Here is a 15396-nt window from a genome sequence, read left to right on the forward strand (position 1 = left end):
AGGCAAATATTACAGCAAAATGTTCAGTTTCATTCAATTAAAAATAAAGTGATAATTATTGCTAATGTACTGTTAGCATGTGGATTGAAATGATACATTTCTGCAGTACTGAAATGGCTTTCACCACGGAAGAAAATCCTCATGAGTGTCTTTCCATCAAGACAAGTGCCCTCTTTTGTATTTCAGGGTGAGATATTGGGAGCTGTTAGGTAGGACGGGTGTTAGAGATGTTAGGACGACTGATAAGGTTATTAGTAAAGAAAAGCAAATAAAAAAAATCTGAAACGAGAAACACTGGAATACAGGAGAATGTAAAGTGATCCAAACTACTGGAGGAAAATGGGAGAGATTCGACAATGTGAAGACAAAAAGAAAGATATCTGATTGGAAGGAAGATTTCCTTTTTAAGGGTTTCCTGTCAGGTCGCTTGAGAATACACAAACCAACGTGTAGAAGCGCGGACACACACACACACACACACACACACAAATATAAACACAATTCTGGTTATATGATGTGTAACCAGAGGAGTGTAACTATAGGAGTGTAATTATTATAAAAAGAAAAATGCCCTACATCCACTTCTTACAATTTTGAAATGTGACACGCAGATCTTGATAACATCGCCATCATTTACTGTAGCGCCTGGTTTAATGGGAAACAAGTGTGGGGGAAAATTAAGAATGACAAGTGGTTTGTCTCTTTTATGATTCATACATTGTTCGAAATATCATTCACATGTTTGGAAATACTGTGACTATAATATGGACCTATACAATGGGGTATTGTTTGGAGTGTTCAGACATCCTCAGTATAAATGTATTGTGCTGACTTTGAATGTGGAATGTGTTGACATTCACCTTCTGTATGTATGCATATGACCACATGTATCAGTGTTATTATTTGTAACGTGTATGTATTAAGTCTTAAGCATCTCACAGGCTGCTGAGTTGGGAGTATTCAGTGGGTTGTTACTTATTATTCACCTTGTGAAAGTGATCTGATCTAATCTAACCTAACCCGGCAGTCCAGAGAGTGAAAGCACAGCGGTGTGCTTCTTTTGTGATGATAACAAAACACTAATCAAAGCATTTTTTTAATGAAAATGTGGCTTTCCAATTTATGTGTTTAAAATGTATACATCTAATAAATGTAATTGGATTCACTGTCGCGATATGCCAGTATGCATGTGTGTGTATATATATATATATATATATATATATACACACACATCACGTAAGGACTTTATTTGTGGTTTGTCACCAGTGAGAATCTTGATAATAAGATGAAACACCAAACAAGCTAAATTTGGGTTCCCATGTGATAAGAAATTGTGTTTTATGAGTGAGACAGCGTTTACCCAGTTTGAGCTTCAGAAGTGACTCAACTGGAATCCCTGTGTGCGTCTGTGTGCCGTTCCTGTGAATCTGCTGTACATAATACGACTGTTTGCATTCCATGAACACAGATTGGGAAATCATCCACATCGTCTCGGGTGCCGTATGCATCACTTGCTCATATTTCACACACACGAGCCAGATCAGATCCACAGAGTAAATATTAAAAAAAGGATTCTCTGCAAAACAAAGTCCTTGAAATTCGCAAGTTGTTTTCATACTCTTGACAGATTGCAACATGAAGTCCTGTGTGCTGGTAAATACACCGAGGGGAAACACTGGCGTTATGTTTTTCTTTTCTTTTTTTAAGGTGGCCTTGCATTGCTACATCTGTACTTCACTGTTTTTCTGTCGACATTAACAACTGTCCAAAAGTGTAATAAAAATTAATTTACTCTACTTTTTTCGCATTGTTTTGTTTGTGTTTAGAGCAATCAGAGGGGTGAGTGGCTATATATTCAGATGAAAAAAAAACATAGATTTGTATGTAAAGCAGACATCCTTGAGCCTGGATAGCCATGAGAATATCATATGCTACTGGATGTGAGGAAGTAAAGAACCATTCTGTAAACAGTTAAATAGATCTCCAAGATTTTATGTTGAAATTTGTCTTTTCCACTCTAATAGAATGATAGCTTGTCTGACAAACAAAAATGCTAACTCATTAAGGAGCAAACAATGTTAATATTATATAGATAATTATTTGAAAATCACACTAGAGGCTTAAACCGTCTGTCTGAAATAATTCCTAATAAGTCCTGAGATTCACACTAGACAACTATACCGTTGTCAGTAATATAGGGAGCAAATAAGTCCAAACATATGTGAAGAATGATATTTTATTCTGCTGTAGAACAAGAGTTGATGCCACTTATAGACTTTCTTTACACTGTGTGCTAAAAGAGGAGGATAATCAGACGCAGGCTAAACTAAAAACTAAAAACAAGCAACAAAACTTACCACTAGAGCTGATAGGAATTTAAACATTATTTTATCGTGTATCAACGAGATGCACTCAAGGGATTCTATGAATTACAAAAACATGTGCTAAGCTTCAACTAATAAAATAAAAGGGTGGAGATACTGTTTGGTGCAAAAGGAATAGAAGTTTAGCCTGAAGGGGTTCATCCTTATCTCGGCCTTAGTTTAGGTTTCTATCAGTGTTACAGTAAGTCAATGAGACATAATTCTGCTTTAACTGCAGTATGAATGTGTGCAATGGTCCTTTAAAATGTTCTGTTCTGTATTTACACGAGGGCCAGATGTACATGTTATTATCAGTGACATTGACCATAACATGACACAAGCTAAAAGAAAAATGACAGGAAACATAGCATGAAATATTAGACATTACAGCTATCATCTAGGGACTTCCATATGTGTGTGTGTGTGTGTGTGTGTGTGTGTGTGTGTGTGTGTTTGGCAGGAAATCAGAGCATCCCCTCGGACTGTGAGACCCCTAAAACATATACAAATACACACACACACAGGGAAGATGTAGCACTCTCTCCTCTCACACAGGAAGTTCTGTTCTTGTCTGCCGTTTCCTGTCTGTCCCACCTTGACCCACACACACACACACACACACACACACACACACCAACACACACATCCTCTATCATATACTAAAGTTAATGTTTTTGTTGTAAGCAGATCAGTCTTGCACGAGTCAACTTCAATTTTCTTATTAATATAATTTTTCTTAAAGTGCACTTGAGGGACAGAACCCAGAGGAGTTTAGGTTTCTAAAGTAGATATTCATGTTTTAATGACACAAATAGTGAAAAACAGAGCAGTTACTAGTAACAATGGTGAGTGAATATTCAGGAACTGTTGCTCTGAATCATAAAACTAACAACAGAAAAAGGAAAACTAATTTGTGAATAGGAAAAAGTAATGAAAAAAAAACCAGGAAAGCTATTTAAAGTAGGATTTTAGTCTTTCCTGGAAATTGTGGAGAAATGACACAAAACCGGAAAGAGAGCAGAGCGAAAGACGGAGATGGAGAGCGCAGAAAGAGTCAAAGATAGCTGAAACGTGTTTGTCTCTGGTTTGGGTTGGTATCTTATCTTTTCAGGAGGGAACACGGTTAATCTTGAACAGGTTTGTCAATGAAAAAGACGTCTGTCAACAGTGAAATATGAACGTTTATGTGCGTCTGCGTGTTTGTCTGGTGGAGAGGCACGCACAAGGAAGCTATACATCAGGATTAAACGTCTACACCCAGACACACGGGGGAGCTGGTATCTGAGAACGCAGGGTGGGGACGATGCTCTCAACAACACACATGCATCTCCCCTGTCATGACTGTTGTGAACACAAGCTAACATCATCCTGAGCTTTGTTAGAAACTGCAGAAATCATTGTACAAGTCTACATACACTGTATGTACTAACATATTGTCTCCTTCAGTGCATTTATATTTATTCTGAATGTAACTTAGACTGTTCAGTGGGTTTGTTGGTGACAATGATCCACTACAAAGTGCTCATACATATATAAATCCAGTGCCTGACTTGGACCAACAAAGGTGGCCTAATTCAACAGTTCGTAGGTATATGACTCATCAAATAAAATATTGCATACTTGCTACAATAAAAACTAATTTATAATATGATATGTTTGCTTACAGATTAAGTTGGATAATGTGAAGGAATACCAAAGGCGTTTTTCGGCACTATTTTCTCAGCATGAAGCTAGCCGTGTGTTTACACAGAGACACAGTTACGCTGGTTATTTAGAGGGTGAGCACTGAGACTCACCAGGAGGTGGCAGTACAGATAAGAAGTCAGGGTACTTATGTGGACAATAATCAGAGGGCCAATACTGAGTAGTTGTGAGTAACTGCCTCTTCAGGCACCAACTATCTCCCCAGATTTATTATCCCCGCAAGGTTAGCGACATGATCCCTCACCAGCTTCCCATCACCGGGAACTGAACCTGGCTCAAACTACAGAAGTTGAGTACCGTGACACATCCACTTGTGACTCACAAGTCATCGCTGCTTCGACGTGTGTGTGTGTGTGTGCGTGCGAGCTTGAGGGTGGAGTGGTCACAGGGTCGGCCGAGGGGGTGACACCCTTCTGTTAATTGGAAGTCTCTATGGTGACAGAAGGTGTGAGAGCAGGGCACGAAAACAAAACCAAATACACATTTATTCACACCCACACTTTTCGCTCGGTAGAGCCGACTGTACGGACATTTCAACAAAACTGCTTCTTTTAAGTGACCCCCAGGGTTCATTCAAATTATCTCTGAATTTAGTCAAATCATGAAGCGATTTAAAAAAGACGAGTATGTTGAAAGTGAGAGATACAAGTATGAATCTAGATCATATAATCGACTCATAATTAACAATAAAAGGTGTTTGAGCTCAGTGTAGGAGGCACAAACTATCAAAAATAAAGACAAAGACAATGACCTGGTGTGGGGTCAGCTGTCTCTGCTGTGTTTGTATCCTGTGAGTGAAACAACTCCTGTGTTAAAATGTCTGTTTTAAAAGTAACCCCAAGTTCTGGTGGCCGTTCCTTGAACCTCTTCCTGGCTAACACAGAGTCCATGGAAGAGGTCAACATCCTGTTAAAACACACACCCACTCTTGATGCATTAGTTCATTTTTTGGGATGCTACAACGTATGCGCATCTCAAGTTGTTCATTTTGCAAAGAATCTCTCGTGGCTTTTGCTTGCCAAACAAATCCGACCTTTGACTTTTAAAATAACAAGCGTCACTGTTCGGAAACCAGGAACCATTTTCATAAATACGTCACCTTTTGACCGAAAGTAAATTTAACCCAAGTGTAACACTGTTACGACGTTATTTCCTACTCTTTTGGGTGGACAAATGAAGTTCATTGTTGTGTTAAATTAAGAACGTTTTCCATAAAGTTTAAATCTTCAAAACAACGCTAGCATCTCATCATACGCTGCTGTCAGTTCTGATTGTTTAGCCTCCTGCCCGTATGGACAACACAACAATATTTCACATTATTGTAGACAGCACGTTAAGACAACACATCACACTACTGAGATATTTAATGTATTATACTTTCTATCTGAGAGACCTGGAAGTTAACCTTCTTCTTTGTCAAAACAAGACAAAAATGTATGTTAGTGTCCATCCATTTCTGCAATGTACCTTCCTCTGAAGTCATTTAATGCATTCATGAAAAGTATTTTTGAACTCCCTTCTCTTCAGTTCATGCCAAATTTGGTGACCTTCCTGTATATTAAGTGCGCCTGTATGTCTGCGTGTGCATGCGTGTGAGTGGAAGTGCGTGTGCTCGACATGCAGGAACAGTTTCCTGAGTTTTTAATCATTGTTATTCAAGAGATGTCCGAAGGAGGAATTCTCGGATACGTTATCATTAAAGGAACATTATGTCATTTTTTTTTAAGAGAGAGAGAGAGAGAGAGAGAGAGAGAGAGAGAGAGAGCAGGCACCAGACTGACTCAGCTGAAGACGACTTATCTATTCAGGCAAGGAAGTTAACCATTCATCAATATTATTCTTAATGATTAACATGAGAACAGTGAGTTCAAGGTATTGAGTACATCCTAAACATTTATATTCTAATGTCACTTACCGATTTTACACATCAAGTTCAGATTTCACATTTTTAACAGACAGCCTTTGGATTACAAATATTGATGTTTACCAGGCAAGGAGGGTCTGATGAAAGATGAAGATGAAAGAAGTTGCATCATGGGAAGTGTATCCAGTGTTTTTGGAGCTTGAGTCTGACTAGGGTCTAAAGAGTTAGAATATTTTGTCCTCTGATGCTTCCATTTGGACCATTCTTGTTTTAATTAGTCTCTTGTGAGTTCCCCAACCGAACATACCACACTTAAGTGCAATAGTGTATGGCTGGAATACTCCTTTGAGTGGATTTTGATGCAGTACTGTACTAAAGTACATCTAACTGCAAAGATCCCTAGTTGTTGCAGTTATGGAACAATTAGTTTTTATAGCAGTCGAGAAAGTGTTTTCCACTTTATTGGAAGTTTTAATATCACTTTTTTGTTTTATCAGTTTCATTCTTAGATATTAGATTAGGTGCTAGGTCACTTCCCACCATCGATCCACTTGTGGTTTAATTCTGCATTTTTACAAGACTTTTTCAGCCTGGACACTTTGTGTTTTAATTGTCTAATTTTGCTTAGTTGTGCGAAAGGGCTGAGCATTTTCTGCAGGCAGGGTAGTCGTCCTGGAGAGCCGGCTGAATACTGAATCACTTGATGAATGAGCGTCTGTTATCTGGACTGGTCTAGAGACAGTCTGAGGAGAGGATGTGCAGCGAGGTAGTTATTGTTAGCTAAACACTTTCCTCCTTAACAGGATGTATTCCCTGAAAGAAAACACACACAAAGTTAAAATATAAACACACTGGTAATAAAAACTGTATTTTTTAAGTTGACAGTCCAATTAAAAACAATGACAGAAGCACTATTACCCTCAGTTGCTTCTCTTCTTTCCTATGATGTATAAATAATTTCCTATTGTATTCCAGATCTATAAAAAGACCACATTTGACACATCCCAAGTAAAGATTTCTGAGATTTTCAAATGTCCCTCTATGATTTATCAAACACACTATTTCTCTACTCAGATCGGCCTTTCTGGTGTTGAACCTAACACACATACAGATGCATAAATCTAAAATATGACTGGGAGAAACTAAAAAAAGGAATAGAGAGAGAAACACCAAAGACTAAAATAAATGAACTCTGATTCTCCACATTCCTCTGCTGCCACCGAGTGGTCACTCAGTTACTGTGAGTTACCGTGACATTGTGTTATATTTAGGTCAGAAGGAGGTAAATATAGTGTAAATCAAATAATACATTTGTTCTCATTTATTTGAAGAGATGTTTTTTTTGCAATGTTCATATTAGGACACATTTTAATTTCTTTAATTAAATGCAATGTTTATATATTTGTGATAAGTTGAATTACTTTAGTTATGAAAAAGTACCGAAAAATAATTGCAACTCATCATCGATGTTTCCTCTGTTTTTTAAAAAACAATTAAATAGTTAAATATCTTAATCGTTTGTCCCACTGACTTAGTTGTCTTCACAGCTCTTTTAAATCAACCTCACCTGTGCCAGAGTAGCTAAAACTCTTGTTTATTTATCATATTTTATTGTGAATTTTCACATTTATTATTCTTAAATTATGTCTTATACTATTCTTAAACTGTGTTTATTGTCATGCACCAATCACCGTGCCAAATTCATTTTATTAGCAAACGTAATTGGCAATAAACCGATTCTGATTCTGAATTCACAACCTCAGCATTACTATCAGTTCCACCAATAGGTGGCTGTTATAATTTCAAATGTTCCTAAAAATCTTCTTTGGCCAGTTCTTTGTGTTCTCTGATGAATTAGCTGACTTAGACCTCATTTGCCGAGGTCACAAAAACCTGGAAAGAATCATAAAAGCGAGGCAAGAAGAGGAAGTTAAGATGAGTTCATTTGCCGTGAACCTCGATGTGTCATGTTGGCAAATAACGCCCCCTTCTCCATCCTCCCCACCGCATCACTGCAATTTGTAAGGTGGATTTTCCATTTAACACTTTCTGAGCAAAAATTCCCAGTAGTTCCACCTGAAGCCGCAGAAGGCTTTATACAAGTGTTTTACCAAAATCTCCTTTGAGGATATTTAGATTTGACGTGAGGTTATCGGATATTTTTATTCATGTAAGATCTTCATGTATTTCCTTTATATATTTTCCTGAAGGTTTTGAGCCTTGTAGGCCTACATGTAACTAACACACGTCTGTTTTAATGTAAAGGTATCAATGAGTCAAATTTGCTTGCTGAAGGAGATATTTTTTGCACATGCACGTCTATGTTGGTGCATTCTCGTTGCATTACGCCTCTGTTACAAACCACAGGTTTCACTTCGAGGTTGCAGAGAGTTGATTTCTGCAGCCGTCAGTGTGTCTGTCTGTGTTACTGATCTGGTCGTCTCTTTACCCGTGTGGCAGAAGTAACATTATACACGCAGGCTATACACCTCCGTCCCTTCATTTCCTGTCAAAAATCTCTAAGATTATGTTTTTCATACAAAAATATAACATATATATGACATGCGTAAGCTTTTTTTAGACCCCCAAAACATACCAATCCATATAAATTCTGCGCCCCTAATTTATTACATCATTGTGGTTCTCTACATTCTTCTTCTTTTCTGTAAGTCAATTAACCTCATCTATTGTTTTCTTCGTTAATTGATGTTGTTATTAGTCAGTATTAATGATAAAAATAAATAGTCATGAACCAGCGACAGGGAAAGGAATTTTAAACCACAGTGCATCTGCACACTGCACAAACATACACACACACACACACACACACATGAAATTACTGAGGTACGGATGTGTTTCCTATTTTATAACACCTGCTCTCAAATCCACAACATCTTCTGTCCCCCGCCACTCACTTTTTACTGAGAAGTGTTGACCACATGCCCGCAGTTTGCATGCTGCGTAGTTTCAGGTTATGGCCTTCATGATGTTTATCATGGAACACACACACACACACACACACACACACACACACAAACACACACACAGCATAATAAAAGTGAGGGGCTGTGAGTGAAGCGGACAGAAAGAAGACATCTTCAAGACAACAAGCCAGACGTGCAGGACATTGAATATAATGATGATGATGATGATGATGATGATGATGAAGAACCCCATGACTCTGATGACCTGTACCTTGCTTTTCTCGTCTCTCGCTGTCCTGGCATATCAAGGTAAGCTGTCTGGATGCCACTTTTTATTTCTTAAAAGGTTAAATCTATCTTCAGGTCACCGTCATCATTTCTTAAAATCTCTCTTGGGGACTAATTACTGTATGTATTACCTCATAACAGGTCAAAATAATCAATGATACGGTCCCATAATAAAGAAATTAAATAAAAATAAAGAAAAGCTACTCGAGGCTGAGTCAGCCTAATATGTTTGAGACGTCTGGAGGGGAAAGGTCCAAAAACATTATTAAAAGATTTTGCAAAAACGTTGCAGTAGATTTACTATTTTTTAAATATAAATACTAGTAAGTTAAGAGCATTTAAATTGATTTGTTTTTGTTTTAGCAAAACGTTGAGTCATATCAGAGTCAAGCCTCAGCCGTCCTCAGATTACAGCTGAATTATTCTCTGAAGGGGTAAAAACTGTAAATGGGAGAATGAGCCAAAAAGATGTTGATGTGATGGTTTTGTGGTGAATACCACTTAGTCTCTTTACACGTTCATGGCATTTTCTATCTTTATTTGTTTCCCAGGCAGCTTTGGTCCAAACGAGTGCTGTTTTGACTTCATCTCCACACGGTTGCGGAAGGACAAGGTGATGAGCTACAAGTTCACAGACGAGCGGTGTTCACTGGAAGGTGTCTCGTGAGTGTCTTATCTCCTGTTATTAAACTTCAACCGATAAATCACTTCACACACAGTGAAGAGAACAGACACACGGCACGATACATACAGCGTAGTTATTATGTACAGACATGAGTGTGAATATAGATTTAGATATAATAGATAAGTAACAAATGGTGACGAATGTAGAGTATCTGCTTGGCATCAAAGGTTTTTGTCTCTGTTTTAGCTTTACGATGAAAAACGGAGCTGAAATCTGTGCCGACCCGTCTCTGCAGTGGGTCAAGTTCATCATCAAGGCCAAAGAGAGGCTCCAAACTAACTAACACCAAACTCAAAAAGGCGTATTGGTGATTTATCTTCATATAGATTTCTATGCAAAAAAAACCTCTTTTTTATAATCTGTGCTTTTGTCTGTTTTAATGTGGTTTCAAGTGAAAAGTGAAAAGATTGTTTTCTGCTTTTATATATATAAAAATCATTTATTAATTGATTTCTCTTTGTTTTAATTCACCACGTACCACACACTTTCATCAGAAAGAATTCAAGTACACATTGGATTCATACACGTTCTGTTAAACAATAGTGACACATCAGAGTTGATGTGGTTTCTGGTAGATAAAGCCACAGGAAGTTCAGATCTGCATTACAAAGGCTCGATAGTCAGGCACAAACTATTTAACTCTTCAGATCATCTCCACTTGCAGCTTGCTGTGTGATGCACCTCTGCGGCCAACAGATGCCACTCTTCTCCACTCTGTTTCACATTCTCCAAGTTTCATGTTAGTTTCCAAAGCCAGATTTGTATTGCTCTATGTCGGCTGCAGCAAAAATGAGCACAATAATTGCACTCTTGACAACTCAGTGAGGTGATGTTTGTCTGAAGCATCTCAACGCTGTTTTTCACCAGCTAAACCACAGTTATGTACAAGTCAAATGTGACAACTTAAAGCTTTCTGTCAATGCTAAAATGAGAACATACGACGCACATTACAGCCCAGTGCTCTAACTTTGTTCGACATTTCTAGACTAACTGACCCCAAAATCTCCTCCTGCTCCAGAATGACGCCTCAAGTGATGTCAATGCGATGGCGTCACCACCCAGCTGTTCTTTAAATAGTTTCAGACCCAGATTTAAATGCCACTCTGCATGCTACGTGTGTGTGTGTGTGTACATACGCAAGCAATCTTATGAGGACATCTACTCATCGAAAGCTCACGTCAAAGGCTTTACGCTCACAGCACAGTTGACCCATAAGAGGAGATGGTCTGATTAGATCTGTGGAGGACCTTGCTGCATAGATTTGCATATTAATGAGGGGGAAATAATCAGGCGGGAGATGGGGCAGCTCGAGTGCTGCTTGTGCACGATTGTGAAGATCATCAACAATTGAAATAAAAAATGTTCAAAGGCCACCAAATCTCACGTAAATGCTGTGGATTGGCAGTTGGTTGGGTCATTCATGAGACAACGGAGGGAGTCGTGCGGACGTCCTTTTAAATTAGCATATCAACATGTCAGTCAGCGTGACCTACCTGTAGCAGAAGGAAATGAGGACACAAGCAAGCAGATCGAGGATTTCACCAATGATGGAAGAAGTATCTAAAGTAAAATCACTCATTATGTGATATCAGTACAGTTTATAGGATATTATGAGACTGTTAATACTGATGCAGCTATGCATCTGTATCATTTTAATGTTGCAGCCAGTTGTGGTGAAGATACTATAAACAGCTGGTACTTTGGTCCAGTGGTGTCCCACCGCGGGGTCAAGACCCACCATGGGGTAACAAGATAAATGGGAGGGGTCGTGAGATGTATGTGATGGTATTTAGGGTTTCATTTTTTCCCAATTTCTGTGTTTGTCGTTTTAATCTTTCTGAATGATGTGCTTTGCTATTTAATCAGACTAAGTGCCAAATCATGTGATGGATGAATACAATTTCAACAATTCATGAAAAATATAATGAATATCGATGGATTCGATGTACACAACTTGGCACTATTTTTTATTTTTGTCAAACTAAGGGAGTATTATAGTAAAAAAAAATACATTCCTTCCTTTAGTAAAGTAAACTGCTGCATATTTAGCTCTTAGTGTCACTTCCTCAGTTTGTTTGGATGACTAACAGGCGACCCCTCCCCAAGTTTTCTCCTCAATGCGCATCTCACAGGCCCTCTGTCTGTGGTGGAGAGAATGATGTAGGAAATAAGTAAAAACAAAGTCCTGATACACAACATTTGTAGCCATTTTCAGACTTTGTTTTCTCTGTTGGGAAATAATTACACAGGTTTAGAGGGAAAATATCTCTTTCGCGGAACTACTTTTTGACAACTTTTAGACATCTGAGATGTGACAAGAGGCCGCTACTAAACTCTGCTTTTATGTGAGGGGTCACAAGCCAAAAAGGTTCAGAACCACTGGTTTAATCTATAACAATGCATTGTATTCTATAAGATTATCACGTTTTATTGATGTGACATCTTAATCTGCAAAGTAAGTCGTGACTAGCTGTCAGATAAACGTGGTAAAGTTCCTCTACAGATATGTGTGTTTGTGTCCGTCAACCAAGATATATTTGGTATTTTTCAGATGTAATGATCACTGAAGCCACAGCACGGTGAGTCAGTGACCTTCTTAAGCTGAAAGAGCTCCAATGTTGGTGAGCACAAGGAAACATTAAAACACGTTCCTGCGGCTTTACAACAATCAAACGATTGTTTGTTCACGAGAAGATGAATGAAAACACAGTCTGCTGTGAGACACTCGTTTAGGGAATGCTGTGTGACGTTACGGGAGAGAGAAGACGAGAGAACAGACGAACATAAAAGCAAGCGAGAGTCAGCTGCAGCAGGAAGGCGAGAGAAAGAAAAGTGAATGTGAACAATACAGTCACTGTGGTGATGAGCCAGTCGGGGGCGACGGACACAATGGGATGTCAGCAAGAGCGCACACACACACACACACACACACATGTGAACACACACAATCACACGTGAACACACATACAGTATCTATATAAATAATTGGTGTGTGATGTCAGCTTTTCATGACAGATGGGATCAACAAATTAACTCCTGAGAGGAGTGTGTGTGTGTGTGTGTGTGTGTGTGTGTGTGTGTGTGTGTGTGTGTGTGTGTGTGTGTGTGTGCAGAAGAAAGAGGACAGACAGGGCAGGAAAAGAGTCACAAAGGATATTTTTAGCAACACAAAAGTGTTACAGCATGTGCCAACACCAACAACACCTGTCACTCACGCTCTCTCTCTCTCACACACACACACACACACACACACACTCTCTCCAGGGTCTACTGCAGATACAGCAAACAAAATAAAGGCAATGATAGCCGACAGTCAACAAATAAAAACAAACAATTTACTCCAATTTGTCTCCAGAGCAACTGTTATGTTTCATATCACACCCTGTTGAGTATGTCTTGTGCACGCACACACACACACACACACACACACACACACACACACACACACACACACACACACACACACAATTAGCTCATAACGATGCTCACCGTTAACAGACAAAGGGGATGTTAGACTGTAAATTGAACAAACCCATCAGAGGTACATTTCTGAGTCACTGTTGAAAATCTCAAAACCAAAATGTCTACACGGCGAGTAACTTTTCTCGTCACGTTGTCATGGTAATAAGCATCAGCACATGACACAGCATGCCGTTGGCTGAACAATCCAGTGATGATTGAGTTCAGCGGTCCAGGTTTCTCAGAGTCCCTCGCTGTCAGACACACGATAATGCTGCTTTGCATGACAAAAAAGAAGTGAAACCGCCTTCTGTGGCCGCTATCTTTTTGTGTGTCAGAGAAGATTAGAAGGAAATTAAAAGCGGGAATTGAACAGAAATTGAGAGAGAGAGAGAGAGAGAGAGTGAGAGAGAGAGAGAGAGTGAGAGAGAGAGAGAGAGAGGCGACCAAAAACCTTGAGATCAAATCTACCGTATAATTACCTACAGCTTCGTGGGTTGCTAGGAGACCAAACAGAGATGAGAGAGAGGGAAAGAGAAGAAGAAGAGACAGACAAAGAGAGAGAGAGAGAGAGAGAGAGAGAGAGAGAGAGAGAGACACACACACACACACAGAGAGAGAGAGAGAGAGGCTCAGAATGATTTCAGGGTTGCACTGATTGTTTCGTGTGTTTTTGCCTCTTGTGATGAAGTCGAGCTCATGCTGACAGACGAGGTGAGGAAGAAGTGAAGGAATTAAATAAAGTCAGAGAAGAAGGACGGGGGGAGGGGGAGGGGGGGGGGTTGAGGGGACAGAAATATATGCCTGGTCTTTAGAGGATTTGGTAGCATGAATAATTACTGAGGCATTGATACTGCCTTCATCTCGCCATCGTCCGGACCAATCGTTTTCTAGTTCCACGTCTACTTTGTCCCGGCTTTGCTTTCACTTTTATCTCCTCCGTGTCCTGATATGTGTCTTTATTTGGTCTCTTTTCATTTCATGCCTTCTTTCCATCGTTCTTTCGTTCTTTCTGTTCTACTTTCCATGTCTACCTTGCTTTCCAGTTTCTTTCATTGTCCGTCAATATATGTATTTAGAGATATAAATCTGATCATATTTCAGGAATGAGAAACAATTAAGTTTGAATCCGTTCATTACAACATTAATTATGATCACAGTAAATTTGCAAATGTTTCCTTTCTCTGGGCCATCATCTATTTTTTCTTGCTTCAATCTGTTTTGTGAATGTACGAATGAATTCAATAAATTTAACAAACAACTGTAATATATTAGCATTAACCTACAAAAGGCAAAGGTCCTCTTTCATGTTCATCATATACACTGATCATTTGAATGACAGTTGAACGCATTCATGCCTTTAATCCCTCATTCACTCACTCACTGAATGACGGCTTGCTGAATGCCATCTCATTGAAGTGCAACATTAGATTGGTGCACTGTTCCTTTAAATGGAGAGAGGGGATGGGGAGTCGAGAGAGAGAGAGAGAGCAGAGAGAGAGAGAGAGGAGAGAGAGATGTAGTAGAAAAGGGGGGGTCTTATGTGCACTTTCTCTTTGTCTTGGAGAGGTGTGTCAGTGAGATTTGTCCAAAAGAAAGAAAAAGAAAGAACGAAAGTGACTTCAGAGGAAATTTCTAAAAAAAAAAAGCGCTTCAAAACAGCCGGGGATTTTTTTTAAGGAGGAACTTTTTGTGATTTAACATTGCTTCAGAACATTTTGGACATGGAAACAACTGGCAGATATCACGACTTCTGATGCTCAATCTTAAGGAACTTAAAAGGATTCAAATGAGAATAAGTCGACAGTCTTGAAGATATTTTCAGATAGAAAAAGTCTTTGATTTACTTCCGACTGTTTCGTGGGACTTCAAAAGCTGGAACAGCCTGAAGGTTTTTCTAGTTGACTTTGGGAACATATTGCAACTGTGGTTATTTTATGGACATTTTACCAATTTATCTTACACTACTTGTAGTTATTCATTTGAATGAATAGTGACATAGTGAATGTCATATAGCTGGTGAATTGTTAACCAACTGTTGAGATGCCCTGCTGAATATTTGATCTAATTCTTAAAGGATACAGTTAATCAACATTGATTATCTTCGGC

At 38.9% G+C, this 15396-nt stretch overlaps 1 long non-coding RNA gene across 1 annotated transcript; it reads left to right on the plus strand.

Moving 5' to 3' along the window:
• The first annotated feature begins 9039 nt into the window (after positions 1–9039).
• LOC306711076 lies at positions 9040–10095 on the plus strand. Its single transcript, XR_013767509.1, has 3 exons — positions 9040–9164; positions 9695–9806; positions 10015–10095. It is a non-coding gene; the product is annotated as an uncharacterized lncRNA (long non-coding RNA).
• Positions 10096–15396: the final 5301 nt, after the last annotated feature.

Source organism: Pholis gunnellus, assembly GCF_910591455.1.
Source record: "Pholis gunnellus genome assembly, chromosome: 19".
In the NCBI taxonomy this organism is placed as follows: Eukaryota; Metazoa; Chordata; class Actinopteri; order Perciformes; family Pholidae; genus Pholis; species Pholis gunnellus.